The sequence below is a fragment of the Pelodiscus sinensis genome, chromosome 26, assembly GCF_049634645.1.
Source record: "Pelodiscus sinensis isolate JC-2024 chromosome 26, ASM4963464v1, whole genome shotgun sequence".
NCBI classification, from domain to species: domain Eukaryota; kingdom Metazoa; phylum Chordata; order Testudines; family Trionychidae; genus Pelodiscus; species Pelodiscus sinensis.
Genome location: NC_134736.1, coordinates 14,843,629 through 14,871,561, shown reverse-complemented (window position 1 = coordinate 14,871,561; position 27,933 = coordinate 14,843,629). Strand labels below are relative to the sequence as shown.

The 27,933-nt window shown below is 51.7% G+C and overlaps 1 protein-coding gene across 5 annotated transcripts in view; it reads right to left on the bottom strand.

Moving 5' to 3' along the window:
- The window catches only part of NTM (neurotrimin), a 738,537-nt gene that overhangs the window by 39,097 nt on the left and 671,507 nt on the right, over positions 1-27,933 (bottom strand). The window lies entirely within an intron of this gene.

The following is a 27,933-nucleotide window of genomic DNA, read 5'->3' as shown; positions in this document are numbered from 1 at the left end:
GGGGACAAGCACCTCTCTCCCCGCTGTGCTTGCTGGAGCTGCAGTGGCCACAGAGAAGTGTGTCTCACCTGACCCCACGCTGCTGCAGTGAGAGAGGCCTGGGGTTGTCCTTTCTCCCTGGGGCAGCCTGCACCTTGATCCCTCCTCCCCATCCCCATCCCCATCCCAGAGCAATGACTTAGATAAAGAAAAACAAAACTGAGTTGAGTTGAAGAGCCCAGCAATGCCGGGTGAATCGTTCAGTCCAAAATACAAGAGCTCACATTTGCGGCGATAGAGGGTAAGCCCTGCGTCGTCCTCTTGGTAAGTATGGCCATGCAAGCCAGGGATCTGATCAGGTTCAGCTGCAATGCACACGCGGGGCGTCCCCTGAACAACGGAGACCGTTTCAAACGCACGTGGGAATGTTTGCAAAGACAATGGCCGCCTTGGCAGAAAGCTGCAACTAGAACTAGACCTGGCAGTGGAATCTGTGTGTGTCCCATGAAGCAAAGCCACAGAGGCCCTAGGTGTTCCAGTGCACAAGGTGCCTGACCATCTTCGGAGCAGAAGTGAGCACAGAGGCCAGTCCAGAGCGGGTAAGTGCTATGGCAGTGGGAAAGAAGTTATCAGGCAAATTATGCATCTGCTTCGGCCCAAAGCTTTCAAGTGAGTATTGAAAAGATGCCCCATGATTGCTAACACCCTCCCAGAATGTCCCAAAGCCAGATTCCTTCTGGTCTGTGAGGTGAGTTTCGGCACCTAAGTCCAGATAAAGAGTCCAGTATGCAACCCCATTTGGTTGCCACGGATGGCTGTGCACGCCGAGGGGCATAAACCCAGCCCCAGAGCCGTTCCAAAGAAAACTTGCCCAAGTGCTGGAAGGAGGGGAATGGAGCAGTGACACAGTCACTGCATGACATGGTAGCAGAAAACAAGAAGCTTTTCACCAGTGATGCAGGGAAAAAAGTTAAAAAACCTCAACCGGGAAGCAAGGGGACCTGTACTGGATGTTTGATCCCAGCTGAGGGACTGATGGCGCATCTCCGAAAGCAGAAGACAGTCAGAGACGTACCAGCTCCAGGGGCTATGGAAAGGGCATAGCGTGTCACAGGAATAATTTTGCTGACCAACTTCTGTCCCCCCCTGGCGGCAGTAGCCAAACCCACGGGTCAGCTCTCAAGGCTGGATGGTGAGCAGGACTGGGAAGGTCCCCAACAGCAAGCTTAGGACACTGCCAAACAAAGGATGACACATGCCCCTCTCCTGAGGCACTACGAGCCGGAAGAGCAATTGAGATTGCAGGGCAATGCAGAGGAGAAAAAACACGGGGGTGACTCTTTGGCAGGGGCAGCTGGTCTCTTATTCCAGAGGCTGAAGAGGAACGTGCCCAAATAGAAAAAGAGCTCCTAGCAGAGGTATTTGGGGCAGAGGGATTCCACCGGCCACCCAGTAAGAGCACAATCAGAAACCCCTGCAGGCAATCAGGGCAAAGCTCCTTCCTCGTGCTCCAAAGAGATTGCAGTGTGCGTTGATGCCCTACAGCACTACCAGGTAGCAGGCTGGGGGGAGGGAATACAGGGAGCCCTGGCCCTTTAAATCGCCGCTGGAGTGCCGTTCAGCATGATCCGGGCAGCACTAAGGTAAAGGCTGCCTAGCCCCAGCTCTGCCCCTCCCGCCTTGCCCAGGGGCCTGGCCAAGCTGTCAGCCCCACTGCAAGGCAGAGTTCGGAGCTGGCCCAAGGCGACTGCTAGTGTTGGCTCACAGCCTGCACAGGGCACACACACATCCCCAGCGTTGGCAAGTGGGGGGAGGGGATCAGGCGCCCACCCCATTCTCATGCTGCGCTAGCTCCCAGCTACGGCAAGGACACAGATGGGAATGAAGAGGCTATGGAGAAGGACACCGGGCTACTGGCAGTCAGGAGAGGGAACTGGCAGGGCAGCCAAAAGACAAAAGCTAAATTGTCGGGAGGAGCAGAACCATAAAGACCTGTTGTTCATGCAAAAAAAACCCCGCTCCTACCTGGGCAATGACAGCGTCACAGACAGCGTCTCACGCACGTGCACAGGCCAGGAGTGAACATTCAGCTCTGTTCCCTGATGGACAGTATGACACGGGCCATGTGGCACCCACAGCCCCTTCCACCCAGGCACCCCAAACATCATGCTTGCGTATTGACTCAGGCCAAAACACAAACCCCACTTCCTAGGTCGTCTCCCAGACATGTCGGCCACCTCTGGAGTATTGTGTCCAGTTCTGGGCTCCCCACTATAGAAAGGATGTGGATGCGTTGGAGAGGGTCCAGCGGAGGGCGACCAAAATGATTCGGAGGCTGGAGCGCATGGCCTGTGAGGAGAGGCTGACTGAGGGATTTGGGCTTTAGTCTGCAGAAGAGAAGAGCGAGGGGGGATTTGAGAGCAGCCTGCAACTTCCTGAAGGGAGGTTCCAAAGAGGCTGGAGAGAGGCTGTTCTCAGTGGGGGCAGATGGCAGAACAAGGAGCAATGGGCTCAAGTGGCAGTGGGGGAGGTCTAGGTTGAATATTAGGAAAAACTATTTCCCTAGGAGGGTGGGGAAGCGCTGGGATGGGTCCCTAGGGAGGGGGTGGAATTTCCATCCCTAGAGGTTTTTACGTCCCAGCTTGACCAAGCCCTGGCGGGGATGACTGAGTTGGGGTTGGCCCTGTTTTGGGCAGGGGGCTGGACTTGATGACTCCTGGGGTCTCTTACAAGCCTACGATTCTCTGATTCAATGTCCCAAACCTCCCCAAAGCATCTTAGCCAGCAAGCCGGGACTGCCGCCCAGGTGGCCCTGCTGTGTCTTGGCACTGGCTGTGCCCTGACCCTGTGTTTATAAGTACTTTGTATTAAAAAGAAATATTCAGGCTATTCCTGTGGCGCTTCCCTTAGTGCCGTGCCTCTGCCCTGGTTCACAAGAAAAAGTGTTTGACCTTGAAGGAAGAAGAAGAAGAAAAAAAAGCAGCAGCTTTTTTTAATGGCCCTGAACAGAACGAGTGGGATTTTTGTATTTATTTCTTTGAAATCTCTCTATCGGCGTTATCAGATCTCCAGCAGCCGGGCTCCTATAATTACTGTGCAAAGCATCTCTGAGACCAGTGTCACACTTAATATTCCTATTAATTTTAAACGGTAGTCCTTGGTACATATGTGTGGCAATTGGTGTCATATTTTAATTAGGCTTGCCCTACACCATCTGAAATTAATAATAGCTCGAATTACCAGTGTAATTTATAAATTAACATTGCCGCAGCATTAGGAAATAAATTAGCTCTGGACAGCTGTTTCTGGGATTGAGCGCCAGCGGTGAGGGGGACGGCTCGCCGGCCCCCAAGGGAGATGGTGTACTCGGCTGCTGGGCCTGGGGAGAGGAGAGGACACCGAGGCGTGCGGCTTTCCTGTGTCTCCTCTCGCCTGGGGCGATGCGGCTCGGAGAAGCACCTTCCCACGTTAATGATGCTGCTGCTGTGTGTGTCTGGGGGCGGCATTGCCATCCAAGTAAGTTATGGGTGGAGGTGGGTGGCTGGTCACATCTCACGCGTGGTTACGTGTGTGAGTGTGGAAAATAGGCGCATTGCCGGCGCTAGCACTCGCACACGCCCCTTCTCGCGCCATTTCTTGCAGCAACCATCAGAGCATCCATCGCGGCAGCCTCGGAACAGTGATCTGCTCAGAGACATTGGCAGAGCATTGCCCACGAGGTTGGCTCTCCCTCTCTTTCTCCGCCCCACCCCCATGTCTCAGTCATTAGAGTATAAGGCCCCCCCTTCCGCCCCCACGCCGGCGTAGACACGAATGCACACATGGGCTCGGAAGACAGGCCGGCATTCCCGGCCCAGAGGAGAACGTGGCCACGTACCCAGGAGTAGAGCCGCATTCCCACAGGCTGGCGGAACTGCTGGCATGTTTTCAGGTGGGCGTGTGCAGTGTGTGGAACACTCTCTGGGTGGCGAAAGGGCCCCCCGCCCCGGCCATCTTCCCAGGCGCTGCAACTCACCTGGGGACTGGGAACTGTGAGTCTACATGGAGGGGAATCCTCCACACTGCTTCAACCTCTGTGGGAGAGGGACCATAGGATCAGCAGTGCATCCTCCAGCCCCACGCCCTACCTGATGACCCCCCTCAGCGAGCCCCCCCCAGCTCTGCCCCGTACAAGAACCTTGTCCCTATCATAGGTTTCCCCCTTTGTACAACACAAACACCAAATCCATGCCTCAGCCTCTTCCCCTGCCTTGTGGGAGGGGGCAGGTTTGCCTCCTTTGTGCACACACGTGTGCAGACACACGCAGTGAACACGCAGACACCGACAGGACACACCCCTCTGAGCTGCCTCTCTCTGTATGTTATTCGTTAAAAAGCTCATTTGCATTTCTGTGAGGTGAGTATGCATGCAGGGCAATGGACACATGGCCCCTCCTTCGGTTTCCCCCCGCATCTCCTGTCCCTGCTCCCTTCCCCCAGCCCTGCCCCCAAGACGACTATAACTAGCATGCACACGCCAGCCACAAACCTGCCCCGCAGTGCACGGTCTGCTGCTCAGGGCCCATCCCAGAACATAGAGCGGAGGCGAGCCGCTGCACGCTGACGTCATCTCCGACGCCTCGGCACTATGATGAATTGCTAACATCCGCACACTTCTGAGGTCCAAGGCTGGAATCCCCATCGGACCAGTGTGCTGCTAAAACTGCTGAGCCCGCCAGTAGCTAGCACAACCGAAGGACAAGCAACGAAGGCTTACCCCAAAATCAATAGGCCTCGGAGCCATAAAAATCACACGTTTATATGCCACGGGTTGCGCCGTAGTGTGTGCTGCAAAAAGGCCCTCCCGTTTACGGCTGACCTAGAATTGGCTTCTCAGTAGCACGGCGTTGCCTGCTGATAAAGGAAGGACACAGCCGGTGGCCTTCAGATACTGCGGGTGCACATTTCCCTCCAGTTCCTGCAAAGCAAAGATAATGAACCACTTCCTAATTAACAAAAGACCTTTCTCTGAGTGCAGGGAAGTCGCTTCGTGAGCATGTACCTTATTGGCTCTCCTGCCAAACGAATTAGCCATTGGAGTGCAGGGAGCCACAGTGCTAGCGTGTGGTTTGAGCTCGTTATAAGCGCGCTCCTCTCTGGTTCCTCAGCACGCGACAGACTTTGTTGCATTAATGGTGGGGCTCAGCCTTCCCCAGACAGAAGCTCCCAAGTTCTGTGCGCTGAGAGCGCGGACGCTGGAGATAAGTGCAGGATGAGACACCGACAGAGGGGTGACCCCCAAAGGGCAAGGGAATCCAAGACCAGATCCTTCTCCAAACAATCCAGGTGTCACGAGCCAACAGAGGTGGGCCAGAGGTAAAGCTAAGTGCGGACATACAGTTCTTGCGCTGTAGTCCGGCCCTTGCTTTTGCCTGTTCAGAGCCTGCAAGTCTGGCTTCCTGTGTCTCTCTGCCAGATGCTGTATGCACACGTGGTAGGGACGTTAAAACTCATTTAATAAGTCATTAAAAATCTTAGTGGGTACACGCTTACCCATGCGGTGGACACTGCAGTATAAAGCTTAAATAGCATTAACCAATTCATCGGTCAGACTCTAACATCTCTAATACGTCGTGAGAAAAAGTCCATGCCCCAAAAAGCTTCCCATCCCCACAAGAGAAGGAAAGTGTAGGTGGGGGAGCAGAGGCCCCGACGAGGTCAAACGGTGAGAGCTGATCCCAAGTTTCCTGAGTGTCTCCATTGGACCAGTGGTTCCCAACCACCGGTGCTGGGCCAGGAACTGCTGGCTAACAGGTCGCAGGACGCTGCAGAGCCGACGCAAACTGAATGCCGCAGCAGGGGTAGCTCCCTCGGCAGCAGCGGGGCTGGTGAGCCCCATCTCCAAGGGGCCCTGGACGGGAAAGGCAGCCAGTGGCAAAAGAGGGGCAGCCGGGAAGCCTCGTTCCCAGGGATCGCCGGCGGAGCGCAGCAGAAGTGGGGCAGCCAGCAAGGCCCGTTCCTGGGGATTTCCAGCTGGGCAGGGGAGAAATGGAGCCACAGCGGCCTGGGAGCTCCATCCCCGGGGAGCCCCAGTGGCTGGAGCCCAAGTGCAAGTCCTGCAGGCTGGAACTAGGGGTGGTGAGGCCAGAGTGGAGCTGGCCGCAGGGACTGGAGCATTCTGGGAGCCAGTGGCAGGGACTTAGAATCATAGAATAATAGGACTGGAAGGGACCTCGAGAGGTCATCGAGTCCAGCCCCCCGCCCTCAAGGCAGGACCAAGCTCCGTCTACACCATCCCTGACAGATGTCTATCTAACCTGTTCTTAAATATCTCCAGAGAGGGAGATTCCACCACCTCCCTTGGCAATTTATTCCAATATTTGGCCACCCTGACAGTTAGGAATTTTTTCCTAATGTCCAATCTAAACCTCCCCTGCTGCACTTTAAGCCCATCACTCCTTGTCCTGTCCTCAGAAACCAAGAGGAACAAATTTTCTCCTTCCTCCTTGTGACACCCTTTTAGATATTTGAAAACCGCCATCATGTCCCCCCTGAATCTTCTTTTTTCCAAACTAAACAAGCCCAGTTCATGAAGCCTGGCTTCATAGGTCATGTTCTCTAGACCTTTAATCATTCTTGTCGCTCTTCTCTGGACCCTTTCCAATTTCTCCACATCTTTCTTCACCTTATCCGGCAGATTCCCTCATTCAGGATGGGTCAGGTCCCCAGGGTGCCGAACCAGGGAGGTCCAACCTGTTGTAAGAGCCCGCAAGAGCACCTATTACATTTAAAATGGAGAGCCGCAGCTGGGTTAGCTCCCGGGCCGGCGTAGTCCTGCTTCACGCAGGCTCTGGGATGGTGCGGCTTGAATATGCAAATTAATGAATTCTCATAACGAATAGTCACGTTTCCATGCCGGTCCGCCAAAAGATTTTGAACGAGTCTGCCGGTCCACAGTAGAAAAAAGGCTGGGAACAACTGCATTACACCACAGTGCTGCTCATCCATCATTAGTTACCACAATATTAACAACAGTGGGAATTATTGAGGCATTTGAGAAATCTAATTTGCTGTCCAATATCTCTGTTCTTTCGTTGACTCTTTGATTTTTATTTGGCTTAAAACAATTAACCTAGAAGGTCAGTTACTCTTACTGTTCGTGAGCAGTTTCTTGTGGCTTAGCACCATGCTGTGGTGCTTGGGTCCTCCACACAGCAGAGAAACAATTCAATCTGCAGCCCCGACGGTTTTTTTATTAATGAGAAAAATATCCCGGGATCATTTCTGTGCACAGAGGAGCCCACTTTCTCCATCCTGCCCCTCCATCAGCCAGCAGCCAAGTGAGTTCAAAACTGCACCTTTCTGAACAGGCAGCATGACCCAGTCATTGCGTGTAAAGGACAACACAAGGTGCACAACAGCATGGGGGATCTGCATCATTACCCCCCCCCCCCCCGGCCTGCTTTTTATTTATTTTTGTTTAAGTATACAGATCTTAAGCTCTGACTGAGTTCCTCTTCCCACACAATGCTGTGGATGATCTATTGGCACTGCCACGCGGCAGTAAATAGACTAAAAAAAAGTGTGTGTGTGTGTGTGTGTGTGTGTGTGAGAAAAAGTACAGTCACCTCTTAAACCATAATACTTCATCACTTTCCCTTTTTAACACCGTAAAGCAAAAGTGCATAGGAAGCCTTTCCAAAGAGCAGGTTGCCGCTGGGTCTGGGGTTTTTAAAAGGAGACCCAGTTTTGATGGCCAGAGGAGCCGTACGTAAAGGCTTTGCCAACACTCGCAGCTTGGAGGCGCTGTCACAGCTTGCACGTGGCAGTGTGGTCCCCTGCTCCCCCAGCGCATTAGGAAAACCACTTCCACGAGGCGTGTGGGATCCAGCCTTCCACTGGCCAGCTACCGCGCTGAAACGTGCTGCGCTCAGGGTGTGATTTCTCACCCCCCCCCCCCCGAGGGAGAAAGGTTCAGCGCAGTCACTTGCCAGTGTAGACAAGCCCAAAGTCATAAACCACAAAGTCTGTGCAGCCCCACGGCCGCGGAGACCATTCAGAATGAGCGTGGTACAAAATCAGTCAACATTCTACTTCCGAAAAGCTGAAAATTCATCTACCTGCTTCCCCTCCCTAGACACCCCCATTAAAGTGGGGTTTCACGGCTCCTTCGCTAGAGCATCCCCTGCTGGATCACAGCAGCCAATGCATCCGTCTAACGAGAAAGGCACAGATTGAGAATAATTGCTAACGCACTCTGCTCTGTGGCCTCTGCATTTCTGCCTATTTATAATGGGAAGTCTTGTTGATATCTGGACAAATCTCATTCATTAGTGACTGCCAGGAATGGAGAAACAAATAGACTGGACCCGGGGAGCAGAGCTGGGGTTAAGCAAACACAATCTGCAAGCCCAGATCACGCTGTGGTAAGAAACACCAGCAGGCACATGTAAATTGCGGCTGCAAATGTCTCACAGGGCCATTAGAAAGAGAAAGCAGAGTTATTTACATGGAGAGAGGTGCAGGCCAGCATGAGAGGTGGCACAGGTGCGTCTTCGGGTGAAGATCGCCCCTGCGTAGAGATGGAGCACAGCTGTGGACACGGTTGACAGCCCACTCAGGCTGTGTTTCGGGAGCTCGAGTGATGCTTCAGTCATAGGTCTCCTGTCGGCCCTACTGCAGAGAGGCTAATCTCGCTCTTTGGCCTGCGGCATCTTTCCACGGCCATGCCAGCGCGACGCCCCGGAAGGCAGTGACATTCCAGCGGTGGGAAGCCGGAGTAATGCAGTGGCGAATCAGGGGGCTCGGGTTTAGATACAGAAGACCCCCTCTGCGAATGTCCCTAGAGCAGGGGCTTGCGGGGTAGCTCATGGGACAGATCTGTGCAAATATTCCCCTTCCCTCCACTGACTGTGGCCGGCACAGCTCCAGTACAAACCCCACAACACAACAGGTGCTTTTTCTGGCCCACGGAGCCCACCGACCATTACACAAGCTACAGGCGAGGCTGATCGGCAGGGCAGTGTGTGCAAGAGAGGTTCTCTGCACACCCGCCGGACAGCTTCCAAATCCAGCGCTCCCCTCTCTCGAACGTCCCGGAAGGGGGTGGGAAGGGAAGGAGAGGCAGCGAACAGCCTGTTAATGTGGAATGGCGAATTCCCGGTGGAAGTGGAAGCGTTGAGAGTTCCCTCCCCTCATTACCTGCCTGCTTCCCTTCTTCCTTGATGAATCCACTTTGTTAACTTTTAAAGGATGCCTCCACTTGAGCACAGTTAGGAGCTGAGCTATTACAAGAATTAATATTAAGCTCCCTGGTCTCCTTGGGAGCCAGAAAGCAGGAACAGCTGGCACTGATTATTAATTATTATTATTAATAATAATAATAATAATAATAAAGATATTACACAGGCCAGAAAATGGAGCCATTAAGAGCTAAGTTATATCGAAAACATAGCCCCCCTCCATTAGGTAAGTGCACAGGAGACTCTTGCTTTAACCAGGGTAGCAAGCCCCACTTTGCCCCTTTCCATCCTGGGGCAGCAAGAGCATCGCAAGGCAAGCCCGGCAGCCTGGCCAGATACCTGCCCTTATTTCTCATGCACCGGGGCAGTAGCGTCAGGGGCCGACGTTTCATTAGCTGAGTAGAGGTCTCTTCCGAAGCACCATTTACCTAGCCACAGGCCCGCTGATGGGGGGCAACTGCCCCGGGATTCGGCTACTGTAGCAGCAGAGGTTCCCAGAGCCCCACGCCCTTTAAATCACTGCTGGAACACCACGCCGCATGCTCCGGGTGGCTCTCCGGTCTGCGGGGGGACAGCGCGGTGCACTCCTGAGAGCTGGCTGCCTCTGGCCCCGCCCCTTCCACCTGAGGCCCTGCCCCTTCTCGGAGCATGGAGCCAGCCCCCCTACCTTTCCGGAGGCCTGGCATGGCTGTCAGCTCCCCTGTCTGTCTGCCCATCTATCTGCCTACCTATACAGGGTGTCCACGCTATACTGTCCCGCCCGCACTAAAGTCATCGATGCTTCTAGGAACTGATGTGTTACAAGTCCTCCCATGTCCCGCTCTTAAATCGCAGACCTCCCCCTCCCAATTTGCACAAATGGAAGTCAGCCGCAGGAAAATAATTCCCTGCTTTAAGCTGTTTCGCTAAAAGTCCAAGTTTTTCGGAACGTATCTTGCACTTAAAGCGAGGACGGCCTTTATAGCTATCCATCTGCTTACCTATCTACCCGCCTACCCGTCCATCCCCCCCCGTCTTCTCCCAGCTATTGAGCTCTACGTCCAACCCTCATCCCACCCCACAGTGTCCAAGTAACTTTCAGTCGTTACTGGGTTACAGTCACTGACCATTCTTAGACCAGGAAGGGGAAGGGAGCAGATCTATTGTCCCTGAACTTATCTAGTTCTTTTTTGAACCCTATTATAGTCTTGGCCTTCACAACATCCTCTGGAAAGGAGTTCCACAGGTTGACTGTGCATTGTGTACAGAAGTACTTCTTTCTGTTTGTTTTAAACTGCCTACTTATTAATTTCATTTGGTGACCCCTAGTCCCGGGGTTGTGGGAAGGAGTAAATTACTCTTCTTTATTCACTTTCTCCACACCAGTGATGATTTTATAGACCTCTGTCATATGCTCCTTTAGTCAAACTGAAAAATTCCAATCCCATTAATCTCTTCTCATGTCTCTCATCAATTTTCTTGTGCTTTTCTGAACTTTTTCCAGTGCCAAAGTATCTGTTTGGAGATGAGGCACCCACATCTGCAGGCAGTATTCAAACTGTGGGCGTACCATGGATTTATATAGAGGCAATAAGATGTTCTCTCTCTTCTTCTCTAGCCCCTTCTTAATGATTCCCAACATGCGGTTTGCTTTTTTGACGGCCGCTGCACACAGAGAACTATCCACACTGACTCCGAGATCTCTCTCTGGAGTGGCAACAGCTAATTTAGTCCCCAGCATTTTATACGTAGAGTTGGGATTATGTTTTAACTTTTTCTGAGCATCCTAAAGTGACCTGCTACACCAGCACCGGGCGCCTCCTTGCTCTGCTCCATCCCAGACCTGATGGGCACAACACTGCAAACAATGCTGCCAACAATGCAACTAGAACCTGCAAGGGCACTCCTGGCTCCTCCCTACCACTCTGCCCATCATAAAACCTAGGGCTGGAAGGGATCTCGGGAGGTCATTGAGTCCAGTCCCCTGCCCTCATGGCAGGACCCAGTACTGTCTAGACCATCCCTGATAGACATTTATCTAACCTGCTCTTAAATATCTCCAGAGATGGGGATTCCACAACCTACCTGGGCAACTTATTCCAGTGTTTAACAACCCTGACAGGCAGGAACTTTTTCCTAATGTCCAACCTAAACCTCCCTTGCTACAGTTTAACTCCATTGCTTCTTGTCCTGTCCTCTGAGGCCAGGAAGAACAATTTGTCTCCCTCCTCCTTGTGACACCCTTTTAGATACCTGAAAACTGCTCTCATGTCCCTTCTCAGTCTTCTCCTTTCCAAACTAAACAAGCCCAATTCCTTCAGCCTTCCCTCATAGCTCATGTTCTCTAGACCTTTCACCATTCTCGTTGCTCTTCTCTGGACCTTCTCCAATTTCTCCACATCTTTCTTGAAATGCGGTGCCCAGAACTGGACACAATACTCCAACTGAGGCTAATGAGCGCAGAGTAGAGCGGAAGAATGACTTCTCGTGTCTTGCTCCTTCTGCCTAGCAGCACCACACTGGCTATTCCTGCTTTCCTGAAATGCTGCCAGGCTCCTGGTGTTTTCTCGTGAGGTGTGCACAATTATTCACTAGCACGAGACTCCACCAAACCCACTGCACAAGTGACTAAGTGTGACCCACACACCTTCGGGGTATGGCACGCTCCCCCCAAGACCACTTACAGAGAGCACGAGCGTGCTCTACAGCCTTAGCTGAGAGGCAGCTGGCTTGCAGGTCATGCAGCAGAGGTTCATGCACTAAGTACCTAGAGGTCCCAGGCTCAGTTCCGCCTATCGGTGTTATATGAGGACTTAGCTGAACTTCACGGCTGGAGAGGGCCAGCAGAAGCAATAACCTGCTATCGCAGCCAGCCTGTGATGTAGCTGCACAGTGCCCGGGGCCCGTGTTTGAGTCACCTGAGCATGCATATCCGCGGTTCTGTCCTTCCAGTGCAAGCTCTAATGGCCTGCACGCAGGGACTCGACAGGTAGCGGCGTTGATCCCAGTGCATCCTGGAAGGAGGGTGGGTTTTGGGAGCTGCCGGTGCACAGTCAGCAGCTGGCGAGAGCCGCGCTGCCTCTGAGAGAGCGGATGATAACTTAGGCTGTCAGGCAGAGAAGCCAAGCAGAACACAAGTGGATGCAATGGAGCAATTAGCAAGGCACCTAGGTAAATCAGCAGAAACCTTGTTCCTGCCCTCAGAGCCCTGTGCACACAGAAATATACAGTCCTGCCTGCCTTCCTGTTCATGTCCGGAGAGGTACTTCTGTGCCCAACAACACCCATCATTCTGCGGACGCGTTTCTCTCCAGGGAAAGTGTGGTCCTGGGCATTGGGCATGAAAGAAGCCAGCATGGAACTCAGCTTTCTTCCGGACTCTGCCACCATGTGGCTAAAGTTTTGCTGTTGTGCCTCAGTTTCCCCATCTGTAAAATAGGGCTAATGACACTGACTGCCCTTGTAAAAGGCTGTGAGGTCTAGTGATGAAAAGCACCCAGATAAATCCAAAGTATGTGCACCCACAAGCACACAGTTGTTATTTTTGCTTCTCTATGGTGCTCATCGCCTTAGGGTCTGAGGCCTAATGAATTTATCCAGTTACGAGGAAGAGAAGTAGTGTCGCTATTTTAAAAATGGGGGGGGGGGGGGCTGAGGTGGAGATTAAGTGATCCATCAAAGGTGATAGAGTAAGTGAGTGGCAGAGCCAGGCACAGCCCCAAGTGCTCCAGTGTCCTTGCCTTATTTCTTAACCAAAATGCCACCCTTTCCTCCGGCATAGCTGAATGTCCACACTGCCTACCTGTACTCGACTGGGCCCTGTCTGAGCTGGGGGAACAAGCCTTCAGGGGAAGCGGGGTACAACTTCAATCAAACACACCTTATAGAGTGGAAGGAACCAAACCACCGCTGGACCTGTCCCCCGAGCAAGGCAGCAGCATGATCCTGAACTGTGGGAAAGCACGACTTGCTTCTGTCTATACAGCAAGGCTGAACCATGCTGGGGATGACTGGAGTGTACCCAGACGACCCTACCGAGAGGGGTGGCCTGTGTTCACAGGGAATGCTCTGTAACAGGGAGTTTCAAACTTTTTTTCTTGTGACTCAGTTGGGGAAAAGTCATCTGTACCCAAAATCCAATAATTATATCTTTTCAGAGTCCCCGCCCCCCCGGGGAGCACCCCACACAGCTGCCGGGGGGCTCCCCCACTTCCCGCAGGGAGCTCCGGCTGCGACCCTGTACTGGGAATCACCGCTCTATGAAGAGATGCACAGAGAGGACAGGGCTGCCTCCGTGCTACCTGCAGCTACATATAGCGCGGAATGAGGAGTACAGCTAGTTCGGATTAGGAAGCCTAATCCGAACTAGCTACTCCGTGCCGCGTGTAGCCGCGCGGCACGGGGTTCGAACTGCCGGCATTTAAAAATGGCGCCGGCCGGCTTTATGCAAATGAAGCCCGGGAAATTCAAATCCCGGGCTTCATTTGCAATTGCGGTATGACTACATTACCCTCCTATTTCGAATTAGGAGGGTAGTGTAGACATACCCAAGGGCATCTGCAAAGGACGGGGAATGAGGTGTGTCTGAGACTTCACCCCTCGCTGCTCCCCCCGGGCTTGGGGTGAGGGGCGGCGTTCTCTGCAGGTAGTCAGTAGCATCACACACAGATTGCTTGAAGCTGACAGCCAGGAATGAGAGGTCATAAGGGTGCTGGAGAAGGGTGGAGGATGAAGGGGAGAGGCAGGGACAGGACAGATAACAGGCAATAGGGGCCATCTGTGCTTGCCACTTATCAGCTGGTTGGGGGGTGGCTGAAATGAGCTGGGCAGGTCTCAGCCTGTCCTGCAATGGGGCATGAACTCACCTCCCAAATCTCCACCGCGGTCGGCACCAGCTGGCCCTCTCTGCTGGCAGGTCTGGCAGGGAGGCTAAGTCCTTTGCCGAGCACAGGAGCTCAAGAGCCCCCTGGGGCAAAACTGAGATTCATCGGTGCTGCGGCTGTTAAACGACAGGACGGTTGGTCCGGCCCTTACATCCGCTCTAAGACTCACCCTCAACACCACAGCAGCGGCCCGGAAAGAAGCAGCCACGTCCTCACCCTAGTCCTGGCTCCGCCCCCTGAAAAAGTGGGCGTGGCCGGAGCATCCTGGGCGATAGCGATAAATTAAAGTAACCTGGAAGCGACATGGAGGATGGGACCATTGCAAGCTCCATTTCCTCTTCCCCCAGATCTGGCCCTGAGTCGCTCCATCAAACACGAGCGCCAGGAGCCAAACCAGGGGCGTAGAAGGGAAATGGGGGCAGGAAACAATCAAAGAGCCGGGGGAAAGGAAGACCCTAGGGTCTGGAAAAGGGATGGGAGAGAGCTCCTGAGTCACACAGGGCCTGTGCTATTAACACTGCTCCGGAAGCCCAGCCGCGCTTGTGAACAGCCTCGGTGTGTCATGCTGGTCCCCATGTCCTCTCTGGAGACAGAGGAGAAGGACGCCAGAGATGAGCCCGGAACAGAAAGGTATAAATAACAGCGCGCTGTCTCTCCCGTGGCGCGGCAGAGATAAGCCGCAGCGGGTACATTAGAGAGATTGCCATCTACAAGCCGGCGGATGGTGCCTCGCATTGCAAGGACCCTGGCTCGTCTGTCAGAGCCTGGGGTGGGGGCAGAGGGAAGGAGACGACTTATGTGCCGGCAGCCTGGAATGGGCAGCGGGAAGGGGGAGGAAGGAGCTGGGATCTAGGACGAAGGGGACGCGCAAAGATCCAAGGAAGGAAGGGGGCCTCCATTTGATCAGGGGCCGCCGAGGAGGAGGTGAAACCCATACAGAGAAAGCACTTTTATCCCCCCCCCCCTCCTCCAGCCGCCTTCTCATTGTCTCCCTCCATCTACTGTTTTCATTCGGGCTGTAGCATGATAGTAACTGACAAGATCGTGTCCCCCATCTAATGACGTGTCAGCCTCACTTGGCTCACTGCCCCGTTCAGGTCCCTGGGATTTGCCTTCCAACTTCCCTTGACCGCACATGGCCACGTGTCCCTTAAGGAATGGAAAAGAAGCCTGTCCCAGTGCAAGTCGCCCTGCGCTTCCGTGTCTTCAGGAGGCCACGAAAAACGTTCTCCCACATCATACTGCTCTCTCCACCCTATCTCCTGGCACTGAGAGAGAGCACTGTACTGCTAAGGGATTCTGGGCTTCTATTTGTATTGATGTGCATTACTCTAGATCCTAAAGGTCACAGTCCAGATGAGTCTTCTATTATGGGAGGTGTTGTAGTTACAGAAGAAAAGACGTTCCCTACCCCAGATGGCTTACACTCTGAATGGACCGGACCACACAGACAGAGTGCGGGAGAAAGGAACTTTCCTTTTAAATTTCTGTGGAGCTGAGCAGCTGGGAGATTAAATGACTTGACCAAGGTTACGCAGGGAGACTGTGGCAGAATTGTCAGTAGCACCAAGACCTGGAATGCAGCACTTAAATTATAAAAAGATCCTTCTCTTCCATCTAGAGGCCTTGTAAGAGTCTAACCTGGCTGTGAATTCATGCCGCTTTTACAGTGCCTTTCATGCTCGTGGCCCCCAGAGCCCTTTTAAGGGAAGCCGTCATTTCTCACCCCACTGCAGATGCCAGAGTCCGCAACATGGCACCTGATCACCAGTCCAACTTCTCGTGCACACGGCACAACCCGTGAACATAAATAGCTCCTCTAAGTGTTTCCCGGTTTTACCCTTCCTGTGTTAGCTCGGTATTCCCATTCCTCCCGTTGGTGCTGCCTCTGCTCAATGTGTGGGGAGCATGGGACTGTACTCCCCCACGCAGTGCACGGCGTGTGCCTATGACATTACAGACACACACGTAGGACACAAGAGTCAGCATGATGGCGATTCCTTGTCTCTTTCCAAAAGAGAAGAAAAACCCACTAACCAGATGTGTGACCTTGGGTAAGTCATTTCATCCCTCTGAGCATCTCTTTCCCTTTCCGCCCTTGATCTACCTTGTCTACTCGGATTGACTCCTGCTGTGTGCTACCACTCACATGACAGGGCCCTGGTGGATGCTGGGGACCCATAGTCCCGCTGCAATATCATCAGATAACAGCGCAGCCCCTTTTAGCTTAAGATCTCAAGCATTCTACGAGCCTCAATTAACGGATTCTTTCCATTTTACCCCTGCCCCACAGAAAGTCAATCACATTGTTCCAGTTTTATAAAAGGGGAAACTGAGGCACAGAGCATCGAACTGACATGCCTGTCAGATGGTATCAGCAGTTGAGTTGAGCATAGAACTATGCGGAGCCCTGACCCCACAACTTCATTGCCGCCACGCCTCGGCCAAGCGATTCCGTTATTTTATCTAGCTCAGAAATCAGAAAAGCTGTGGATCTGCTTGAAAATGAGAATATTTTATGGGGATAATTTTATTAAAATGTTTGCCACAATAGAAATATTGACAGCTAGCTTCAATCAATAGCACAATTTATTGTCCTTCAAGGTGAACATTAAGCCAGCCTACCCATTGGTCAATATTTACCCCTAAGGTCTATAAATCTTTATACTGACTTCAGCAGATGTTGATGGCAACTGATTCTAGATAAGTAAAAGTGAGGCACATGAAACATTGCTTCTTTTGGAGGTGAAATAGTAACTAGTTAATTACAATCCCTACAGTGTTCCAGAACTATCAATTTATGGTTACTTCTGGCAATAAAAATTAACGTTTCAGGAATTTGTGGCTTAAGGTGACACTCTAAACCTAAGAGTCATATATTTGAAATGGCACTTAGACGCTATTGTGACGGCTCCATTATAAATGTGTATAGTAAATAAAATAAACAATGATATCAATAATTAATCTTAAACACACAGGGCCCGATTCACCCCTGTTCAGCCCTGAGGTCATTTACACCAGTACAAAATGCAATCCCCATTCAGTTTGCAGCAGAGTTGTAGCTCTGTTGGTGCTCAGATATTAATATCTACTGTCCTGATTCAGTAGCATGCTGAACTCTTTCTGCATTGAAATGCAGGAGTAGAGAGGGTGTAGTGAAATGGCAAAGCAAGATCTACTTAGACCTTTGTGCTAATAGCAGTGAGCCAAAACCAGTTTTCCCATCTCACAGATATTTACAAAGTTCAAAATTGTTCTCCTATCTCAAATCTGGACAAAAAAAGTCAAAATCTCAAATATATTTAGAAACTAACTAACTAAATAAATAAAAACATTTGTATTGGCTTTGGGTCAATCCAAACATTTCATTTTGATCACTTTGAACTGTTTCTATTTAACTGTAATAAAACTGTTTCTATCTATTAACCTTAGTAAAACAAAACAATAACTAGCTTAAATTTCCAAATGAAAACCCATTTTGAACTGAAAAACTGATTTTTTTTGTTTCAAAATACCAAAATGAAACATTTTGACAATTTCCAGACATGTTTTCTCAACATTTTTTCAAGCTGGAAAAATGTTGAATCTGGCCCTGCTTTGTGAACATTTTTGTTTTTGATGCATTGATAGTTTTCACTGAACAACTTGAAAAAATCCTTACGAATTCTGTCATACAATTAACATCTTTTAAATAATGTTAAAAAGAACCATTTAAAATCGGCGAGGAGTCCTGTGGCACCTTATAGACTAACTGAAGTGTTGGAGAATGCATCTGACGAAGTGGGTCTTTGCCCATGAAAGTTTATGCTCCAACACTTCGGTTAGTCTATAAGGTGCCACAGGACTCCTCGCCGCTTTTGCAGATTCAGACTAACACGGCTCCCCCTCTGATACTCGACATTTAAAATCGGTTATTTTTCGCTATTTTTTCTATTTACTTTTTTTTTCACTCAAGTTTAGACAATGAAACTAAACTGGTCAGTTTCGATCATATTTAATATCAGTTTCACTTCTTGGTTCTCCAGCATTAGCCCAGCATTTTTGTATTTCAGCTTCCAAAATCTGAAGCAGAACTATGAAAAAGGAATTAAACTGCTGGAGAAAGAATGAAGGAAAATAATTAAAAAAAAACAATAACTAGAGTCATCAACATTTTTAAAATACACAGAAAGTAATTTGTTTTTAAAATATTCTAATCTCATAAGACAGAGCAAAGAAAAAACCTGTTTTAACCAAAATTTGACAGCTTACTCTTCAAACATGTCATTTTTATGATTTCATGTCAAGTAACATGTTCTTACATGTCTTCATGAATATGATTTCACTAGAAAGCCTATAGAGTTCTTGTTATCTGTCTATATGGCCAGCATATGCAGGTTTCAGTACAATTCTCATCACTGTGGTACATCTGAATGTCTGATTAGACACCTGAACTTTGCAACTGATCATGCTCTGACCCACTACTATGTGCGTATTTCCAGCTGCACGTCTTGATCTTTCAGAGCAAACAATAAGGAAAGTCTGAAATCCTTCACTGTGTCACAATATACCTCTGTCATGAACAATATCATCCGAGCAGGGAGATAGGCTCAGCTTTTACTGCGGAGCAGAAGCAATAAGCCAGGTTTTGGCATTTCGAGAATGCGAAGGCCCTGCTGAAATCCACCCCAGTTTCAGTGAATGTAGCGAGCCTTTTGTCTTTCCGAGAATTACAAATTTCATGGATCTTTAGATCTGAGGTCCTGCCTTTGTCCCATTTCTAATATCAACTGAGAAACATTTCACACATGCAGTTCCTCCAGAGCCTGACAGATTTAGCACTCAGTCAGTTATCACCAGATATCACACCGCATCCGGCAGTAACTCACGAAAATACAATGTGTCTCCATGGTAGCAGGCTGGATTTAAAGTTGCCAGTATTATAACTTAAGTCCAGTGACTAGCTTAACCATAATATTTCCAAATTCCCCCTCTCATTCTCATCCTCTGGAGAGATACTTAAGGAGCAGGGTAGGGATAGGGGGAAGGATTTGAAGATTAATTTTCAGAAACACAAGGCATTTGATATTCACTGCTTATCCCAAATGCTTTTGTGCGGTTTCTGCCAATCATGGCTCCTCGCTTGGCTGCCTGGAAACAATGATGCTTCCCTGCTTTTCTCTCCCTCCCCCCCACTCAACCACGGCGCCGCTCGTACAGTTAATTAAATTGGATTCGGCAGAACTTTCAGGTCCAATCTTGCTTCTGGTCCTGGCGGGTGTTGCTTGCTCTCAGCTGGGCAGGACAGGATGAGGGTGGTCAGTGAACGCTACTGCATGGCAAGTGGCCCATGAGAGCCAAAGGCAGATGTAACGGGGGCGTGGAGGCCTGTCTCGTTGCAAGGTACTGGGGGAGCTCAGAGCAGTAGTTTCTCTTTATCCTTGGTCAGATTAACTGCTCCTCTCTCTCCCGTGCCAGCTCCAGGTGCAACTCCAGGGGCATTTGAGTCTTTGTCTTTTCTTTGGAAGAGTTGGCAAGAAAAGTACTGTGAGGTCATCCGAGCTCCTTCTGAAACCGGCTGGAGAAGCCCCATCCAGCGTCCTGAGCTGGACTGTGGATCGGCAGAAGCCTGCAATGATTTCCTTCCGGGCTATATAACGAGCCCAGAGCATGTTGGGACAGAACTTTGCGAGTTGCGAGTGGCCATTCCTAGAACATAGGATTGATCACCAAAGCACATCGCTTTGCGTGCGCTGGCTAGCTAATCTCAGAGCCGCCACTGAGGAGCTCCCCATGTTGTTAGACTCCCTAGATTATGTAAGTTCTTTGGGGCAGGGACTCTTTGTGCTCCGGTTGTACAGCGCCTAGCACAACACTAACTCCTCTGCACAGAGTTGCATTTTAGGTATCGTGACACATCACGTGGTTCTCGTGTGGCACTCGGGCTGTTACGGCCACTCCATTGTTCTTCACGCAGCGTGCATTGTGGCGATGCACCACACCTCACGTTGTTCCATGAAGGAGTTCAGAAGTTCAGTCCTCTCACCGCAGGGACAATCCTCTTAGACTTCTTCCTTTGTGCCTTTGCAACCGTCCGTTACCTGCCTTCTGATACTTACTGCTACTTTGACTGGGGCCCACTTCTGCTCTCAAGTACACGAGTCTGATTTGTGCTGCTTGCCACGGGAGATGCATCCTGGCAACGGAGGGTGGAGTTTGTAGTGCTTAACATATGCCACATTAAAATGGAGCTCACGGTGCTCTCCTTCCACAGATGGGGAAACTGAGGCCCGGCGGGGGAGGGGCACACTCACCCCAGAAGACCGAAGCACAACTAGAATTAGCATCCAACTGGCTGACGTCACACTGTAGGGCCCTATACACTAGGCCACGCTGTCTCACAGTGCAATCACTGACTGCATGAGACAGACACCAAGGAATGCTCTGACGCCTCCTGTCACTCTTTTCTATTTATTTTATCATCCTGGGGCTGCAAGGGCCGGCCCTCCCCTGCTGTGTGGGTGAGACCCACTGTGTGCCAAAGCCACTTGAACGCTGCCCCAGTGGGTCAGCTTGGCTCATTGTCCTCGCCAGCTCTCTGAAATGCAGCTAAGCGAAGACACCCATTATAAGTCCATTGTGAGGAGTTTTTAACTTAAAAAGCCCTTGAAAGATTCCTGGTGTCACTACTCAAACAAGATCTTTTTTGCTTTTCCTCCCTTCTCCGCTAACAATATTTATGCGCCTTTCTCTTATTGAAATCTATCTGCCATCTGTTCTATTAAACCTGGATGAGTGGCAGCTCCTATTCCCCGCAAGCCTGCAGCCATCTCTTCTCCAGACAATGAGGTACAAGCCTCGCATTTGCTAGTGTGTTTCCCCGGCCTTCTGGGCTCAAACCTTCACACTTAAAAGGCAGCAAAAAGCTGTGGATTCCAGAGTGACTGAAGGCTAGTTGGGGATGCTTTTCATTTTCGCTGGTCCACAGTCTTCTGCCCACTCTGCCTACCAGCTTCCAGTCCTCCTCTAGGCTGTGTTAGCATTAGCTCTGAAAGCCCCACAGATACCCTCAGAGTGACACAATGCATGGATCAATGCTTGGAGTTTTTTGTCGTTGGGTGGTGGACTCAGCTCTGTCCTTAATTAGCACCCCTTGTATAGTTAGAATAACACCCACCAGAGAGACCCCCGGCCACAGAACTTGCACAGATGGAGAATCCGTTTCCTGCACGTACAGCAATGGCCACTCCAGCTGCACTGTTCCCAAGGGCGTTCCATTTTTTTTGGCAAAACCTTTTTGTGGTTGGCAATGTTGGCTCCTGAGCCGCAGACAGACACGTGGTCATCTCCACGAAAAAACTGCCTGCAGGCTAGCAGCTAAGGCGCCCACCTAAGAATGTGGGAGAGAGAAGGTCAAACCCCCGTTCCAGGGACACTGTATTTCCACACAGTGCGCAGCTCTACTCCGAGGGACTAGAATCATGGAATCATAGAACCATAGAGATGGAAGAGACCTCAGAAGGTCAAGTCCAGCCCCCTGCTCTAGGCAGGACCAATCCCAACTAAATCAACCCGGCCAGGGCCTTGTCAAGCCGAGACTTAAACACCTCTAGGGATGGAGACTCCACTGCTTCCCTAGGGAACCCATTCCAGTGCTTCCCCACCCTCCTAGTGAAATAGTTTTTCCTAATATCCAACTTGGACCTCTCCCACCACAACTTGAGCCCATTGCTCCTTGTTCTGCCATCTGTCACTACTGAGAACAGCCTCTCTCCATCCTCTTTGGAACCTCCCTTCAGGAAGTTGAAGGCTGCTACACGAGGGGTGTATCTACACTGTAACTCGAGCTACGTGAACTGCGTATCTTATTTCGATGCTATTTTGAAAGAGCTTATTTCATCATTTGGTGCTGTCCACACAGTGCCAAATTTTGAAATAAAGCACTATTTCGAAATGTCCCTAACTCCTTGTGGAATGAGGTTTACAGGAACGTCGGAATAGCGAGCCCGAAATAACGGGCTTGCTGTGGAGACACGTTGCAGTGTAGATGTACCCTAGGAGAGCCTCAGCCTGGAACAGCCAATCAGCAGGCAGTTGGGAAAGTCACTTGGGATGCAGGAAAAGATTTGGGTACCTGAACCTACAGCGGATGTATTCCAAGTGCACACCCCCCCTTGCCGGGCTAGTCTGGGGCGGAGTCTCTCTTTCAATGTCATTTTTCACAAACCACATCAAAAGGCCCCGGATTAATCCCAATGCACAACAGGAAAATTGTTTGAGGGAGGAGAAACCAGTTCCCATTCATCTCTCTTCCTCCTCTTACCATGGCTACTGTGGACATACGTTAGTGGAAATACCCCTGAGGATCAAACCTCACAAAAACCAGCTAACAAAGATGAGCTTCTGCTAAGTGAGCACAAGGGGCAACTCCTCTGGCTGGTAGCTGTAGTAGACTCATGTCTTCTGTGGACCAGTCACTAGGGGTAATGCACCAAACATGCAGAACAGGGGTCTGTGATAGATGAGTTAGGTAAAATGCTCAGGAAGAAAACTCAGACCTCGGTGAAGCTCACCAGAGTTCATATGTTAATATATGGAAATAAAAACCTTTAATATGTGTGTAGTGCTGTACAAAGGTTAACTAATTAATCCCCAGAACACCCCCGTGAAGTAGAGAAATGCAATCCCCATTTCACATTTGGGGAAACTGAGGCACAGGGTGAGTTGGTGGTAAGCTCTGCATCAGAACTCAATTGCTTTGAATGCCCATTCCAGTGTACATTCCTCTAGGCCATGTCGCCCCCTAAATGCCAACCTCACCCGACTTAGTTGATAAATTTACTAACATTCACACAAGAACACTCTTGCGGCTTAAGGAGACCAGTTTTTACTGCAGGGTTTTTAGTCTAAAAAACGTCCCGTCTCAGGTAAGCAACCCTACCGACTGAACCGTCTGAATCTCCCAGGAGAGACGGCGTAAACAGATATTCAAAGCCCAGCGGAGTGACCATCTTTGAATGAGCCTCCTTAACACCCAAGCAAAGTAACTGCCTCAAGGATGATCCCTTTTATGGCCAGGGTGGATGGAGCAGAGGAGGCGGCAAATCCAGACAGTATTCTCGGAGCACAGGGAAGAGACAGGAAAGCCTCCGAAAAGGCCAGCGTCCAGAATACATGAGACTGAGCCTCTGGGGGAACAGCTGGGGCAGCCACACGCCCGATGCAGCAGGGTAGCCAGCATAGCGAAATGCGGACGGGAGCGAGAGGAAGCGAGCGTGTGGTGGGGAAAGCGCTGTTTGGAGGGGGGAGCAGGCCAGGAGCACGCCAGCAGCACAGAGAGGAGGGGCAGCAGGCCAGGGGGTTGTTACTGTGAGCACTGCCAGCTGTTTTGGAGAGTCAGTTGCAGCCAGCTAGACAGGAGGGACTGAACCAGGAATGAGCCATGTGAACACGACTTATCATCCACCCCAGCGAGGCCCCACAGTCAGGACCCTCCCGTCCTCATTCTGATGAGGAGGCAGCTGTTCCGAGCTCCCCACACCTTGGTGGAGGCGTGTGCAGCTCACCCCGGCAGCCTGACTCCCCACCGGGCCAAAGCAACCCCTGTTCAAAATCAAATGTAAAGACCTCCAGGAAAGGGTGGAGCCGAACGGTGTGGCCCAGGCCCATGCAGACCCACGTCAGGGGCTGCTTTTCTTAACAGCATCCACTGAGCCACTCAGCTTCCTTATCAGCCTGCAGACCTGCTGCATTTAGGGCTGGTCCTGCTTTGGGCAGGGGGCTGGACTCGGTGACCCCTGAGGTCTCTGCCGGCCCTGGGGTTCTAGGATCTACCGGCCCTGCTCCTCATCTGTGCCCAGCATGAGATCTGGTCTGCTGATACCCAGCACAGGGGAGGTGGTGTGAAAGCTTCTTCGTTTTGCACAAGCAGCAGATGGGATCTTTTCCTAGTGCTTAAGACATCACAGGAAGAGCGAGGCCATCTGCCCCAGCAGCCTCTGCCTGGACCGCACTTTGGCTGATCCACGCAACGTTACGGTTCATGTAGGAACCAGAGGAACACGAGGGTCTCACATGAGAACTCACACATCCGAACGGCCACACTGGGTCAGTCCAACGGTCCGTCCAGCCCAGTGTCCTGTCTGCCGACAGTGGCCAATATCAGGGGCCCCAGAGGGAGCGAACAGAACAGGGACTCATGAAGTGATCCATCTGTCACTCATTACCAGCTTCTGGCAAACAGAGGGTAGGGACACCCTCTCTGCCCATCCTGCATGAATTTATCTAGCTCTTTTTTGAACCCTGTTATAGACTTGACCTTCAGAACATCCTCTGGCAAGGAGTTCCACAGGTTGACTCTGCCCTGCAGATGACTGTATCAGAGTGTTATAAATGATATCAAGTACCCCTTCATAATACGACAAAGAACACGGCAACAGAGAATCAAGGTAAATTATCAGAGCGACCGTCTGTGACTATCCCTGTGCTGATGTGAAAGTAGTGGTCCCTCCCGAACCCCCCCACAGCACAATGACTTTAGTTTCAATCATTTTACTTTGCTGGGTGGGTGCCAGCACTCCGGTGAAAAGTGGCATCCTTCCCCACTGAACGAGCTGGGGTGGTTTTGTTTGGTTAAGTTTCATTGCTATCCTCAGCCACGTTGTGGAGGGAATACCACCAAACCATACAACTTTGGTGGGCTTCTGAAAGCGGGCTAGCAAATGGAAATCAAGGCACAGAGTGCAGCCGAAGCAGAAAGGGCTGATCTCACAAGAGGGGTACTGGTTCCTCGGCAGAGCCCAGCGCGCACAATTTATACCCCCGCCGCAGTTACCAAGCGGTGGAAGCAGCAGCATGCCGGGCAGATGCCAGCGCCCAGTTTGCTCCTCCCTCGCAGGCCGCGGTGTGTGTTGCCCAGCTAGGAGCGTGCAAGCCGCTTGCTCTCACCAGCACGACCAGGGGCAGCCTGGTGCCTGCTCCAGCGGGCAGGGCTGAGGGCGGCACAGCCACAGCAGAGGAGCTGCCCAAGGTGGGTGCTGGCTCCTGCAAGCAGCATCCCGTCATTCTGCTGACGTCCCCGCTGCTGGCGTGTGTGGGGCACGGTGGGTCTTCTACAGCTCCAGGCCCAAGGCCGTGATCCGGGAGGAACTTTCCCACTGAGTCGCTCTGGTTCACTGGCAACGTGAACTCGCCTGCGGCAACCAAGAGCGGGATTCCTGCGGAGCGCTGCGACCTGACCGACCCCACCCTGCCCCCTGCACTTCAAGAGGCACCGCTGATGAAAAGCAGCATGGCGCCGTAGTGATGTTCGCTCCCGTGCCTCGCTGGGCGACTCCAAACCCTCCCTTCTCTCTCTCCTGGCGCGCGAGGGGAGAAAGCCAGATCGCGGCTAGACTTCTGCCAGCAGAAGGTTCCTTGTTTGTTTTTCTTTCCTTCGCTTTTTTTGCTTTCTTGCTCCCCTCCCCACCCCCGGCATCACTGCCCTTTTTTCTGTTCTCGGCTGCCTGCAAGGTGAGAGAGGACAGCGTCGCCGAAATGAAAGATTCGCCCACATGCCCTCTCCCGGCAGCGGCCCTAATCCATTTTTCATGGCCCCTCGCAGTGACAAAAGCCGCTGCTTCTCTCTTGTAAGCGTGTGCCGTGCAATAAGTCAAAGCCGAGGTGCATTTCCCCCCTGGGTGCCGAAGCTGCGCCTTTTGATTTAATTTGTCCGGTTGCCTGGCTCGCAGCCTTTGCCGGTGAGCGTCTCGGGCAAGCCAGGCAGGCGGGGGCCCGTGCCGGCAGAGGGGGCGCGTCTGCAGATGGGGTTCGGTGGCAAATGTTTAGTGCTAGGACGTGGCTGGAGAGGGACCGCTGTGCCTACTGCCAAGTGCTCAGGCAAACACACGCATCCTGGGGTGGGAGGGGAGGAGATCTCCAGCACTAGCTTAGGAACAGCCGCTTGCCACGCCACGCCACGCCACGCCACGCCACGCCACGCCGCCGGGATCCCCTGCAGCCAGGGGCGCAAGGGGGCTTTGGGGAATCAAACTAGCTTGGGTGCGTGGGGCCTAGCCTTGGCGGGCGATTCCTGGCGCGTGGCAATGAGCGCTACGTAATTGCTCAGGAGGGAGAACGTATCCCAGCCTCCGCGCGAGACTGGAGAAGGCCCCGTGCCCTGACCCGTCTGGCGCCTGGGTGGGGTGACATGCACTGGCTGAGGTGAGAGGGCTGGATTAGAGCAGCGGAGGGGGCGGCTGCAGAGAGAGGGAAGCCTGGGCCAGCGGGGACGGGGGCTCTTATCAGGCAGTCGAGGGCTGAGGCGCACCGGCCTCGCGCATGTGTGGAATAAAACTCAGCAAGTGGACGGGTGGCAGATGATGGAACGAGGAGCAATGGGCTCAAGGTGCAGTGGGGAGGTCTAGGTTGGAGATTAGGCAAAACTATTTCCCTAGGCGGGTGGGGAAGCGCTGGGCAGGGTTCCCTAGGGAGGGGGTGGAATCTCCATCTCTGGAGGTTTTTAAGTCCCAGCTGAGCGTAGCCCTGCTGGGATGATTGAGTTGGGTTGGTCCTGCCTTGGGCAGGGGCTGGATTCGATGACTCCTGAGGTCTCTTCCAACCCGAGGATTCTACGGTTCTTCCATTTGCAATCTCCAAGCCAACCCCCCTCAGCCAGACAGACCAGAAAACATTCCAGGGGCTTGGGGCTGATTTTATGAACAGCTACAATTTGGGGTGGGGGTCGGTTAGACCCATGAGATGTTTGAACTCTGAGCTTTTCCGCAAGCACTTTCCCTCTGACTCGCCACATGCCTGGGCCCTGTGAAGCTCCGTCAAACCTGCATTTTAGGTGAATTAAAAAAAATATATCCCCACGATGGAAGCAAGCGGCACTAGAGAAAGCTCCCTTCCCCCTGCAGCACCAAGCTTTGGCTGAATCCAGCCGTACAAGGACGTGAGAAACTTCCAACTCCTTGTGAGTGTCCTTCCGGCCGCCAAACACAAGCTCAAATTCCCAGCGCCAGGTGGGTGTGAAACCTTTCTCAGCTGTGGGATATTGTGTCTGCAAACAAGACTCCAGGTTTCAGACTGGAGACCAGCGCAGAGGGCCAAGGATGCTGGACAGGCCTAGAATATAGTGCACAGGCAACGTGGAATATTTAATAGACCTTCCTTAAACCTTTAAGTGACTGGTAATTACAGCCAACGGAAATCTCTTCAGGGGCTTAGGGAGGGAGAGCAAGAGACTCTGCAAGGGAGGGATGGAGACAGGGCAGACAGGGAGGGGAGGAGGAAGGAAAAGAGAATGAATTAAAGGAGAAGAGGAGAGAGAGAGGAAAAGAGGGGGGATGGTGAAAGATGGGGGAGAGGAAGACAGTTCGTGGCTGGAAGCCGAGGGAGCAGCACACGGTGTCTTTCAAAAGTGCTTAGCTCTAGGAGTCCTGGGCTGTCGGCTTTATTTAGTCACAATGCACTTTGTGAGCAGGCTCCGTGAGTCGGCAAAGGGAGGAGCAGGCGACCCGGCTGTGAGAGGAAGGTATTGAGGCCTACCCAGAATATGTCAAATGAGCACCAGTTTAATTGTAAGTGTAAAGGAAAGGCAGCATTGTGAGATACAGGAGATGTAAAATAAAAGCAAAATAAGATTGGATAACCAACAATAACCCCGCTTTTAGGGAAGTAAGTAACTCAGACAGCAGTATGCAACAAAGTGCTGATTACCCCAAATGGAGCCGACGAAAGTTTTTGTAAGGGCAAAATGAGACAACAAAAATCGAATGTCAGCAATTGTCAGGCGAGTGGAGGATACCAAAATACTGAAATAGGGTATATAAGGTTGGATGGAACAAACCAAGAGCGGATGGGTTGCAAATCCAAAAAGCTAGGTCTGATCAACCAGAGCTCCCTCCCTG